This window comes from Falco punctatus (genome assembly GCF_963210335.1).
Source record: "Falco punctatus genome assembly, chromosome: 8".
NCBI classification, from domain to species: domain Eukaryota; kingdom Metazoa; phylum Chordata; class Aves; order Falconiformes; family Falconidae; genus Falco; species Falco punctatus.
Genome location: NC_137588.1, coordinates 11931076 through 11945331, shown reverse-complemented (window position 1 = coordinate 11945331; position 14256 = coordinate 11931076).

Below are 14256 nucleotides of genomic sequence, written 5' to 3'. Positions count from 1 at the left end.
GTATAAGCAATCAGATACAATGTAAAAATATTCATTATTAAATATATCTGGAAAATGTCCACAGCATTCCTAGAATAAGGGCAAGAGGAATGACAGCAGGCTTGGAAGTGCCACATAAAGTAATCGACCATTAATATTTATCCTGTCTTAAAAAACTATGCTGCTGAATTGCCGAGAACAATATTTTTCAGAGTTCTCAAAAAAGGTTTCTTGTGTGATTAGATCAAATTTTGTCCCTAGGTAAGTTAAAAAACATAGGATATTCAAAGGGTAGAGTTATGTTTTCACTGGGAATCTGATCGACTGGCTGGGAACATCTTTTTACAAAGTGGCTCTTGATGAATAGATGTTTTCAGAAAAAATCAAGCCATCACTTACGTGGTAATGACCGGGAATGTGGCAATTTCCACTCTGGTGGTCTGCGATGTGCAGCTTCCAGCCTTTTAAAACCTGTCTGAGTATTGAATCTGCAAGCTGAGATAATGCAAGACACCACTTCCAAGTGACAGCTTAGTCATCAAAGCATTATAGAGTGATTACTTCCATATCACTTCTGCTGAAAAAGCTAAACTAGCTAGAAATGAAGTGCCTCCTACTTCAGCAACAACTGCTGATCTTACAATACACACCAAATGCTACGTTTAACCACAGGTAGAGAAGTTCCCATCCAAGAAGTAGCCACATTTCTAACCTTCAAATGGGAATCGCAGTCAAGCCACACACAGAGAGCTTTGAAGAAACAGTAAATTCAGAGTGAGCACTTCTGGTGCCTCAGTTTTGCTCCTCCATTTATCACATATTAATTAAAGGGCTGGGTTTTGGTTTTGATGGCAGTATCTAAAACAGGATCTTGAGACAGATGTTTCCATATTCCGTATGGTCGATTATAGAGCACAGTTTTCACTACCTTACCACTATAGGCATACCTGATAGAAGTAAGCACACTGTCACTGTTAAGTATATCATCTGCTATGACTTATTCAGTAGCCAACTGCAGGAAAAACCAGGCTTATGTTATTGGAAGGACCAATGACTTTGTATCCAAGCAGTTTGTAGCGTCATCTCCCTCACTGTTCTGAATGATACAAATCCTTATGTCTTTAAACAAAGATGACATAAAAAGTCTAAAGTTAAGTAATACCTTCAATACCTAACTCACAGGCATGGAAAATTTTTTTGTGTAGCACCTTTAGAAAAAAATAGGGGGGTTATTATTTTAGGAAAAACAGCCTGGAATTAAATATTCCTTGATTCCTATTAAAAGGGTTACCTACTTCAAGGAGCAAGGCAATGTATGGGTTGTCCAGAAATGTATCTGTGTTCTCATAGAGATTAGGTGATTGAGCATAGATATGGGGGGTGGGGGGTGGGGGGTGGGGTGTGTTGGTGATTTGGGGTTGTTAGTAGGTGGTGGGGTTTTTGGTTGGTTTGTTTTATAAATAACCAATACAACAGTTCCAGCCACCTACTTCTCAGCCTTTGCTCCTTCTAGTTCTATTTGGTAATATTGGTTCTTTAGCTCAAATAACCGATTTACTAAGCATCAGTGGCTTTATTGCTTCACTGCCTCTAAACAGCAACACTATGATCATATTTTTAAAAGCTGGGGGTTTTATTGGCAACTGCAAACCAGTATTGGGAATAGTTTCTACACTACAGCACATGAGAGTAGGATAATAGCATATTGGTACCAAGGTGGTAGGTGGAGGTTGGTTTGAGGGAGGTTTTTTTGGATGAATCTTACATCACCAAACTTAATGCAAGTCAAATAGATGAGAACAGTACCAATCTCTAGCCAGGTATGGTTTTATAATACCTAAGTTACAGTTCATTAAGTGTTAGCATTTCTTACAGCAGCTTCATTTAAAAAAAAAAATATCTTTTAACACTTGCCATTACAAATTCAATTTAAGGACTAGCAATATTTTACCTGTACACTTTATTCAAGATAAGAGCAGACAGGGTATTGAAGATATTATAATGACCCTACATTGAGAAAAGGTCTTAGTACTGAAATCACCTTTATGTTTCTACACTAAAATCACCAAAAGATCTTTCTACTTTATAAGAAACAAGCAAGCTCAAACAGAAACGCAAAACAAAGTAAAATAGTTTACTGAAGGATCTACAGATGATAAGTACTTTAGTAGGTCAATGGAGGCAATTGTCCCCCTCTTTCCAATGTAGCACATTTCATTTTCTCTTGCATGGTACTTTAGCACTACTTTATCAGTAAACCATGGAAGAACATTAGCTGACCAAAGATAGAACAGCAGGGAAATCTCTACAAGTCTGCACTTATTTATAGTACCTCTTATTTCATATGAATTCATACTAATTTAACGTCGCTCTAAAGGGAAAAAGAAAAAGAACATGGAGAAATTTAATAAACACTGCATTAGTTATGGGGATTTCAGTCATTTGAGAGAGAATTAGAAGACGAACTTAATATCATACCACACTAAAACCACAGAGGGAGAATAGAAGAAACGGATGATTGAAACAGAAGGCATATATATTAGTCTTCTTTGGAAGTGTAAGTAGAGCCACTTTTTGCATAAAGGCTGTGTTGAGTTGTTTGGTTTGGGGGTTTTTTGGTGGTTTTGTGGTTTGGGTTTTATTTTTGTTTGTTTGTTTGGGGTTATTTTTTTAGTTTTCCTTAGAGAATGGCATAGCAATTTCTACCTCTCAGGCATCACTTCTTAACACCCTACACTGAAAAGCAGCTAAGAAACAGCCTATCTGGTAACACAAAGTGACCTGCCATCACATAAACAATACTGTTTCCACACACAATTTTCTCACTTCTTGTAAATAACTGCTTTTCATTCATTCTTTGGTGTTCCAAGGTATTACTTGCACATTCTTACTTCACTTCTGAAAACTCCCTAATAAAACTCCCCACCACTGGGAGATTCTATTTCTATCTATAATTACTGTTCTATAATTGCTCCAAAGACAAGACATCTGTTGCTGCTCGTTACCATTGCTCACTGCTGTGTATTTCTTATGCACTTTAAAAGCATCTTTAATTGTGTAACCATTAAAGGGGTTTGGGGTCTTCTGCAAGAGATAACCAAATCAGACAGATTATAATCACGTTTCTTGTGAATTAAGGTGTCTGGTAGATCTGAGAATTCAAAGAAAAATTTAAAGGGATTTTAGAAGCCTTTAGTTTGAATTTCCTATGCTTACTGCCACATTTTTTTCATTCCATCTCCATGTGGATACAGAAGAGCACCTGAAGGAGAAGGGATCAGAAAACTGAGCAGCAACAGAGGTTTGATGAGCAACGTCCCCGTGTGAAGCACTGACTGGCGATTTTCTCAGCACTGGCAATGCAGCACCAGGGGAACTGATGCTTCCAGCATGCCAATGCGCTCCATGCAGCTGTCCTGCCAGAAAGGAGGTATTCACTACCCAGTTCATTAGTGTTAATCTAACTTGTTGGACTAACCAAATAATTAAGTGGGTACAGCATTCTCTACTAAGTTCACTCAGTTACTTCAATGTACCTTGTTGCCATTTCATCTTTTACTTGTAATTACTCCTTCCCGCAGATACCCGATTTAGCCATACAATAATTCCTAAGGGTTCCTCAATTTTCATCCAAAATTCTACATGCACATGCTTGGCTTCTCAGGGTTTTGGGTTTTTGTTTGGTTGGTTGTGGTTTTTTTTTTTTTTTTTTCAGGTTGGGTTGGGGTTTGGATTTGGGTTTTGCTGTTTTGGGGTTGTTTTAGTTTTTTGTTGGTGGGTTTGTTGGGTTTGTTTTGTGTTGGGGTGGGGTTTTTTTGGGGGGGAGGCTTTAAATTATTAGCTAGTTTTCATTTTCTTGTTTGAACTTGCCCCTGCCTTCAGCAGGCCCTTCAGGTGGGCTTTGTTAGTTCAATTTGAGCTCCTAAGTACTTTAAACTCCACAGCTACTACGTATTTTTTAATGGCTACAGTTATCCAATTCAACTGCTTCTTGAAAGCCTTAGTAAAAACAGATACCATTTCCAACACTGACACGGTACTGAAATAATTTTCCTGGCTTGTCAGTTGGGTTGTTTTTCTGGGGGTTTTTTGCACACCCTTAAGTATTCAATTTTCTTGTTAAAATGAGTTTTCAGCTAATTAGACACATTTCTTTGCAGTTGTAGTTCTGCTACTGGTTTTGTCTGCTGTGACAGACATCACATCTGAGCCACTCATTCAGCTGAGACTGAAATGATTCCTGCAAGATCTGGCGAAATACAATTTCTATAATTTACCTTTGAAGCCACGTAGGGAAGATGGGGAAAGTATGCACACAACAAAGCAGTAAAAAAAAAAAAGCACATATGATGTTTTGCTGCTTAAGGAAAGAAGCTGTACACATTACTTTTCCTTAGGTAAGAGTACTGCAAATTCAGCCATTGCCAAATTGTTAGTGTATTTCTTTTTCATTCTGGTCTATCACCTATAGGCACGAGTAGTGAGTAAAATGCAGGAAAATAAGATGAAGTACCTCAGTACACTTCTCAACTACCTGCAGTATATACTACCAAAATATTCTCATGAGCTGTAAGTTAATGCTATTTCAGTGCTTCCATATTTTCCTCCAGTTTTTCTTTGCATTTAAGTTCAGTCAATAGTATTTGACTAGCATCAGTAAATAAGTACTGATCAACTTAATTTAATACAGACAGCAACTATTTCCACTTTTATTTTACTCCCTTGAAGCATGTCCTTAACTGACTACAAGTTCACCAAATCTCCAGTCTAAACTTGTGTGGTGTTGACCAACTTGGCCACTAACTTGCATCTCAGGAAGCCGAAGTAAAACATGCATAAACCTGGATCAGTATCATAAAGTGCAAAACAAGAGCTTTGTATGCTGGTTGCCAGTGCTTCTAAGCTATAGAGAAATGCTGTTCTGTAGCTATTGGTTCACCTAATAGCCAAGATGTCTGTCTACATGGTGCAAACACCCAATTCAGCTTCTACTGCACAAACTAAGTTTCTAACATCTCTCCATTTCCCAACACAATCCACCACAATGAAAGGATTTCCCTGCTACACAGGGAAAAATCTGCACTGTATCATCTGTACAGTTACAACAGGTATTTGACCCTTTCTCATGCCTGTAGCTCCTAGATACACAGGAATAGACAGACAAGAAGTTTTGCACCAACAAGACTTCTTGATGAGAAAATATGGCAGGTGTGAGATTAAAACAGTGCACAAAACACCTCTCTATGTATATGCACATGTGGAAAAAGGATGTCACCATTCCTTCCAAGAATGACTGTTATTTCAGATTAACACCACACAGGGCAAAGGTCTTAGTTAAGTAAGGTGCTGAGATACCACACCATGTCCTGTGCTATCCTCTTCAAATAAGAGCCCTCAGAACAAAGGTGTTCTAACACAAATAGATCTAAACGTGGCTTTGGGCTGCTGGTATGCTCACAGTGTCCTTGATGCTTTTTATTTTGATTAATTGTTCAGTAGTCAACACAAGTCAAGCATTTACAATTCACTAGGGCTAGTCAACAGAAGAGCACACCACGCAACCCAACTGGGGGTAGCAGCATTTATTTTTCTGAAGGTTTTGTTTTCATTTATAATTCCTCACAGGATTCATTGAGGTGATAGTTTATAGTATCTAGTCTTCCATTATCTGTTGAACTCAAGTTGTTAAGGTAAACATTTATATTTATCAGTTATATAAATATAATTATCCCATCTACCTTTTAGAGCAATGAGGTGTTACTGGCTGCTGTTACGATGTACAGACTTGTTTCTTTTTAATTAATATATTATTTTAGATGAAGTTTAAAGGCAGAGGTACAATGATTTTGTTTTCAATAAGATAATCAGCAGTCTATTACTATCTATTTTCATCTATCTATTCTACGGTAAAAATTATCACTTTTAGGGTAGCTATTAGCAAAATAGTTCTGAGCTAATATTTTGACATATTGCCTAATGGCAACAAGTCATCAACTGAGCTATTTCAGACACCATGAAAAGACTTTTATCATATAACAGACTGTTTTAATATTGTTTCCCTGAAGAAAACATGTGAGCTTGACTGGAATTCTCTGCAGTACATAAATATTTTATACGCTGAAGAGGCTGCTGATGAATGTCTCTGGACTGAAGAGATTAAGCCAGAGAGAAACAGTTAATAAAAAATTACAGTCACTTTCCCTCAATGGATACTTCCGCTCTTCAAAGCCCAAGGTACTTATATCAGTGTTTTTGAAAATATTTTTGAGCAATTTCACAAGTGTGTCAAAAGGACAAATGTATATTAAATCTTATTTTAAATGTTATTACAAGCTAGTCTGCTTAAAAGTCATATTAAGTCATTTTGTTGCTTGAAAGCATGATAAATAAAAATGCTGAATTTTACTCACACCCAATAAATAATTTAAGCATATAAACTTTAATTCACTTCAATAGTAATCAAAATCTAGCATGATTACTGTATCTCTCCAGTTGAGCATCATATCAGTCTAAGGAGAGCACCCATTTCCCTTCTGTGTAGCTACAGTGGATGGCAAATACTGTTACACAAATAATACAATACAGGCCACGCCTGCAGCAGTGCACCAGGAATTTATTTAAATCTCCCACTTCTTCACCTTACAAGAGTGCTCTGTTCAGGATTACCAGTCCTACATGGCATACTGCTCAGAGAGCTGAGAAATAAGAGCTGTTGTAGGCACAGACAAGACCAGAAACAATTTCTGTCTTCAGCACAGCACTTCATTGCAGGTAGAAAGTGATACTGAGCGTTCCACCTTGTCCCACAGACAAACCACACAAACAGCAAGTACAGTGGTGGAATTAGGAGTCTGGCTCGGGCAATGCTACACCCACATGCCCTGTGCCCAGCTGCTGTGTATGATCATGCACACACATGCCCAAGTAAAGCAAACACCATGCCTTTAAAAAAAAATAAATATATATATAACCCAGTCTAATATTGAGAATTACACAGAAAAAGTGAAACACATTTCAAAAACCTTCTCCAGAAGTCCCCAGAACTGTAACATAGAAAGCCTCAATGCAATAAGAACATCAGTAAAAAAATATTTTATTAAGCTAATACAGCAAAAAAGTTGGACTATACTAGTTTCCTGTTTTTCTTTAAGTCTGAACTTACTTTTGCAAGATCCATTTTTAGGTACAGAAAGATCCAACTACTAGTTCATCTGCATGTGAACAAGCAAAGCTAAATGCGGATGAGCAAATACTGAAAATACCCTATTTGTTCATGCCCTGGGTGTTAAGGAACACCGTGGTACACATGCCCTTCTGCCAGGGTTTGACTTGGGAGATGAGAAGTCAACAAAGAATGCCTACAAGATCTGTTGAGTGATTCAAAATCTGTAGATTAAATTCACATTTGTCAGCATACAGAGGCTTTAGAAAGTCTGCAGAAGCAGCTGAGAAATAAGGCATAGAATAGTTACATTACTGAAAATCATAACCAGGAAAACTCTCCAAACCAAATGATAGTTCAGAAAGCCAACAATGGTTTATTGCAGTGCTGGATGCATGGAGGATTTTTCCTCCTAACATGCACACCAAGTCACTCGAGCGTACAGAGTACTTGCATATTTATAGAACATCACATATTCATTTTCATTCATGCACAGGATTGGTTACAAGTTTCTCATTTCTAATGCAAATTAGTGAGCATCCTCAGATAGCACTACTGAAGTTTTTTACTAACTCTGCATGCTCCACAAGCCGGGTTTTGCCTTCTTTCAGGGGAGCTATTTGAGTTGGAGGTCGCTATCTCCCATTACCACAATTACCTTTGTCCTACTGTCAACTTATTTTCTGAGGATTGCAACACCTTATCAGCTTGTCTTCTCTTGTGGCCAGAGCTTTCTCACTAGGAGGTTTCTTTCTGCGTAATTTGGATAACAGTGTTCTTTTCCCCATCTGTTCTTTCTTTCCCAAGGCTGACTCCCTTGACCAGAAGTCCTTCCATTCATCAATTTTGATGATTTTAGAAGGTCAGCTTGATCTAAACTTTGTGCACAGATTTGTTTAACGTATAGTTACACATTAAATCAGAGTTCAGCAATTCGGGAGTTTAGGCAACAGTTAAGAAACCAGTACAAATCAGGATATATGTGTATCATTCAAATGACATATCAGGAGTAAATTGCTCTTAGTCCCACTCTATAGCAGAGCCTTCTCTTTCAAGTGTCCCAGGAGGAGTATGCTAATAGCACTACCATCTACATAATGGTCACTTAAGACACAGCAACAAAAGTGAAGCTTAATCTTTTATCTAACAAAGGCAAACAATCCGCCAAGGAATAGAAGCATACCTGTGGTCCCAGGTAACTACTGCAGACTGCCATGAGAGCAGGAGCAACTTGTAGGACTGAACCCAATGTTTCCCCATGCGTGAGGACTGGGAAGCAACTGTAGCATCCTTTCACTTGAGAGTTTCTGCTTCAAAGCGCAGAAAACCATTACTGAAGGTACTAGGTATTTAAATATAATAAAGTTCCTAACCATTTATTTAATAAAAATTCCCTTCTCTCATTTAATATTGTGGTTAGACATGAATTGAAAACCACCGATCCATACATTGTCTACTGCCCTGTAAGGCTACTGTTCCATCAGTGTCAAGATACTGACTTGCAATATCAAGTTTTCCAGTGCCAGTGTGGTGGCTTGTCTGCAAGCGAAGAGGAGAAAAAACTGACAATAAATGCACAGCTACAATAACAGAATACCTGAATTTTGTTACAGCAATTGGCTCTAAAAATCCCAGCACCGCAAATACATTCAGTTTGACTTTCTGATAATGGCAATTAAGTGGAACAGAAATTGTCTCAAGGCTTTGAAAGTGAAATAGATGCATGCTGACACAGCACATTTTGAAGTCATTCTTCAAAATTATCTCAACACAGAAGTGTACTACCAGAAACCAGAAAGGTAAAAGTAATTTGAGGAAGTGAACGCTATAAAAGAACCAGATAAATTAGCATAATAAATTCAGTTGTTCAGGGGTTTTGATCCTCCCTATTAAATATCAGACAGCCTGCCATGTTTCCCCTCCAAAGGGGGATCAGGATTCCCAGAACGCTACAGGACTTTGAACCTGTTCCTTATTCTCATCTCCCTAAGTACTCTGCCTCTGGCTGCACTTCTCCTGAAATACAAATGCAACCATCATTTCCAAGTGAATGATTCATCTCTCATCTTTCTATTCTGACATCTCCTTATGGCTGTTGATATTTCAGCTACAGCTCAACAAGGCAAAAAATGGAAATCCTGACCTTCCCACTCAAGTTAACTCTTTTCCCAATCATGCAAGGCAGTACTCTGCTCCCTGTCACTCAAACTCATCACTTGCATGTCACTGCCAATCCTTTCCCTCCCATCCAATATCTGGTTAAGCCTTGTATTGATCCTGTTGTCTTTCAGGTTGGGCTTTCCTATCCATCCATGCAACAAGTTTTCACAGCCACTATTCTCATCACAATATATTTATTCTATTGTACTATGTTCAACATGGTCTAGAGAAACACTGCCTTGCTTCAATTTTACATTTAGATTCCATCTGTAAACACCACCTTCCTGATTTGTTATGATCAAGATCAAAGTGTTTTCTTTAACAATCCTTTGCTACCTGTCTTGTTGAAAAATTGGCGCTACACACAAGCTACAATGTGCAACACTTGTTACTGGTTATTCAAAGAAAATCCTAGAATGCTGCTTATAAACGTACAGCACAAATCTTCACCGGCTCGCTTGTTAGTATTTCCAGTCAGTCCTTCATTCCTGCCACGTTTTGCTACTCATACTAGGGGAGAGTGCCCTAGGCACATCTGCGAGCTACTTCATTGAGCAGTCCTTAAACCTAGCTGACAGCTCTCCTATGCTTTCCCTTATCCACCACTATCTTAACTTAAAGGTAATCTCTTTTTCAGAAATTATTTTTAAATCCAAGCGTATATAGTGCCAACACAGAAGCTGTAGTTGAGGCATGGCAATCTTCACTGGTCCCAGCTGTTGCTGAGCCATTGCCACACTGACACACAGTAAAGCAAGGTACCGCATACAAAGGTGAGGAAATACCAGAAATTAAGACTGATGGGCAAACTTCATATCACACACTAGACCAGGCACACAACAAAGGATGGGAGTGGCGAGGGAACAAACGGCTATTGTGAAGCAGAAAAATGTCAGTAAGGGGCAAGGACATCAAGGTAAGAATGAAAGCAGGCAGACCAAAAGAGCAAATATTTCTTACCATATAAAGAGTCAGTGAGAAAAGAAAGTAAGTGGCTGCACAGAGAAAGTCAAAATACATGATGGTTCTATGTTTGTCGGAAATCTCCCCTTTCATGGAATCTTCACAGGTAAGTGATTTTAAGCCAAAATCCTATTTAATCTGATGAGTCAAAAGAATAGAAAAAGCAAAGGAAAAACCAAAATGTAATAAAAAAGTTTGAAGTGGAAAGGTCCACCAGGGTGAAACAATGTTCAGACTGGAAATAAACTGTGCAGAAATACAAAACAATAGCTCTGATCTGTTCAAAATCAGTAGGAAACCTTAAATAATTTTAAGTCAATGAATCGGGTTTTGGTTTGGAGGAAAGGACAGAGAGAGAGAATAAACAAATTTAAAGGTGAAAAAGAAACGGAAGGAGAGACCTATTCTGCAGGAAGTTGAAACAGACTGGAACACTGATTTTATTCACTCTTATTGCTCACTGCATGAACTTCTAGATAATTCTTATCTTCTGCAATTAATATTTCAACTGTAGCCTTTCATCAAAATAAATACAGTAGAAATATACACAGTAATTACACTAGCAATGACAATCTTAATTAAAATCCATTTACTTAACAAGTCTCTTCTTTCTACATAAAGTATGAGGACAAAAGCCCTATGACTACCAAATTAAAATTTAAAATTCATCTTTGTGTATCTTTTTAAGTTTAAATACAATCTGAAATCCTAAATGTAATATAAAAGATCTGATCCATAGATAATAATCACATTCAAAAAGTGTAATAAAAATGAGATACAAAGATTTTGAAACCTGAGACAACTTGATTTCTTATTTAAAACTACATCTGCTACACGCATTCTTTATTTTCAAGCCTTGTATATCTCCTAGGACTTTCTGATAATTTTCTCCTCTAAAAATATCCCAAAATTCTTTTGCAACAAATGCTGAACAAAATGCTGCATATCCCTTCTGAAGAAAGCTCTCACACAGTACCATTAGAAATGTCAATCTGAAAATGTCAAAATATCTCAAAAATAAACCATTTGAAATTCCAGAAGTTTAAGCATTTCAGCACACTGATCTGAAAGCTTTCTTTCAAGTCAACAGAAAATGGCATGCTGTCTACAGTGAAGCTTTTCAGTTTGATACCTCTATCCTGTCCTAACTATCAGAGCCACTCAAACTGTGTTTCTTGTACAGTTAGATGACCAGCAAATTATCAGACAGATTTTAGGCAAATTAAAAACTCCAGCTCTTGGTGATGGAAAGCATGTTCCTCTGGTGCTCTCCTACAGGAAAACACAAGAGATGCAGTCTGATCTGCCAGGAAATTAAGGAGATTATTTTTCATGGAAGTGGTTTGAAACAGCACATTTTGAGCCAGCTCAGCGTAGCAAAACATTCTACTCTTGAGCGTAACAGTGAAGCCTTTACCTCTATTTTCTTCTTGGGCAAGTATCAGACTTCACTAGCAAAGTGATCTCAGAAACTTGGTTCTAGTCTAAGTACAGGTGTGTTTGGACTTTAGATATGGAAGAGATGCCTTTGGTTCAAACGCTCAAGGCTAAACATTATTTCCAGAGCTGAGCCAGTAAAAAAAAAAAAAAAAAACAAACAACAAACCACTGCAGATTCAGTTCTGCAGGGTTTTTATTCAGGAAATGAGTATTATTTGTTCCCCTAGAGGTACTAGTATAGCCAACTACTCATGTCTACAAATATTTGCATGATTAGGATATTATAATTGCTTAAGCTGCATCTCAACACCCTCCCTCAGACAGATACATGCTCCTTCTTCCAGGATTCAAACCATTGGTTCACTCATCATTTAGGCTGATTACCTTTGCAAGCCTGACATCAGCTCAGAATTCCATTTCTGTTATCTGAGAAAGACTGAACAAGTGTTCAAAAGTTTTCAAATTGAACCTTTTGTTTTGGGCAAAAGCATCAGCAAGACACTTTGAGCATGATGAACAGTCTCAAGACACGTACCGTGGCTGCTACTTAACCCATATGTGCTCTGTCAGGCCACAGGCAGCAAAGCCTGGGGGCTCCTGGTGAGTCCAAGGCAGCTGCCTGCACATCAGTTCCTGTACTGAGCAAGAATAACTGGATATTTAAAGGCTAGCTTTTCACGTTTCAGTAATCCCCATAACAAATGTTCTTTATGGGCAATCATCTTAAGCTATTCTCACTGCACACTGCAAGCCTTTCTTCACTTGATGAAGAACTGAGCTAGTGAGGCTTCTGCTAATTTGTTAGCTGTTGGAAATACCGATTAGCTACCCATCAGAAATCACTATGTCCTACAGGACACTAAGCAACATATTGTAACAGAGTAATGAAGAGGTCACGTATCTGTTCAGTCTAGCATCTTTGATCCAGCTCGCTCCCAAGGCCTTGCATCTGTCACCCCCCCCCCCCCCCCCCCCCCCAAACACACACTTCTAGTAATTAAAGTTTCTACAGGCCTGTTTTTTTATTTTGTTTTGTTTTGGTTTTAAACCATCACACACCATACACAAAGTCCTTCATACATTCAAGCCAAGTTTGGTTTTCAACTTTTGCTCTTGCTTCCAGGGGGGAAGTCCAACACAATACATTTGTCCAACTCCTTGCAGAGAAACCAGGGGGAAAAGATGTGACATACTCTCCACTGCTTCTGTCTAAACAAAAGCAGTGTGGTCTATCTCTGTGGGACTTAACAAGGTGACATCAACTGTCCCGGAGCAATCTTGTTGATCTGCAGAGCTGTTCTCAGCTCTACCTTGATACTTCCACATACCACCGTTGCCACCTTCATACTTGAAGTATCAGGACAGCTAAACAGCTTGACCAGCTGCATCAAGGATCTGCTGAGATTCATGTCATTTACTGAAAGGCATGGGGTTCTTAGCTGAAAGAAGCCATAAGCAACATCATTACAGAAGGATGATATTTTTTATCTGACCATTAATCTCTTGTTGTGATTACTACCTCTGTACTTTTGTGTGCATACAGTTACTGTAAGTTTTGAGTTTGAAAGAACTGCAAAATTTACACTAGGGTATATAATACAATTTTCAGTTCACGTTATTTAATGAACATCCCAGGTTTTACATGCACTTAGAGGAGGGAAAATTCAGAGGTGAGCCAACTTTTGTAGCCAAATGCTAGGAAAGTGTGAATAAAAACAGGAAAAGACTGACACATCAAAATAAACCACAGACATTTAACCTCTCTCAAACAGTTTCCATCCATTTTCTCTCAGCAGAAAACTATTTCCAGAAGTAGTCTGCTCTAAAAATATTGAATGCAGGAGCTAGGTGTATCTTAGACAAACTTGTGGCCATGTCTTCCAAATACTAGCAGAGTAATGTAGACGTATCAACAACTCTTCAGAGCTGAATACTATTTCGGAAGAGTAGTATCTGAATTTATAAACACTAGAAAAATCCATTTTTTAATTACAGACCACTGAGGTACTCCAACACTTTGACACGCCTTTTGTGGAGTTTAGCTCTAGGTTAGAACTACTTTATGTAGTGAATGTAGTGCAGCACTGACACAGCTGGATCTTTTGAACCGGATTCTTGAGGTCCTCCTTGAAAAAGGAACAGACACAGACTTCACAGCAGTGGACATGAGTCATGTTCAGAAGCAAGTGAGCCTTGGTGGATCTTGTTTTGGTTGCCACACAGCTTGGTCATCTCTCGCTGTGTTAAAAAAGACTAATTTCTCTGGACATGACAGATCAAGGCTTAGGAAGACTTTCAGATCATGTAGACCAGTGCACACATATGTATTCCAAACATGAACTGAAATCTACTCATCACTCACTCTGAACTCCCAGAACCCAGTTTACAGATTATCTGTGAACAGAAAGGGATGACAATGACTCAACTCCCTACACATTGCAGTTATCTGCTATTATGAATTACTCATTCAGGCTCTAAACACCATATTTAAATGTGAGAATCTGCTCACTTCCTTGCTAATAGTGAAGGGCAGTTATATTTACATTTCTCTT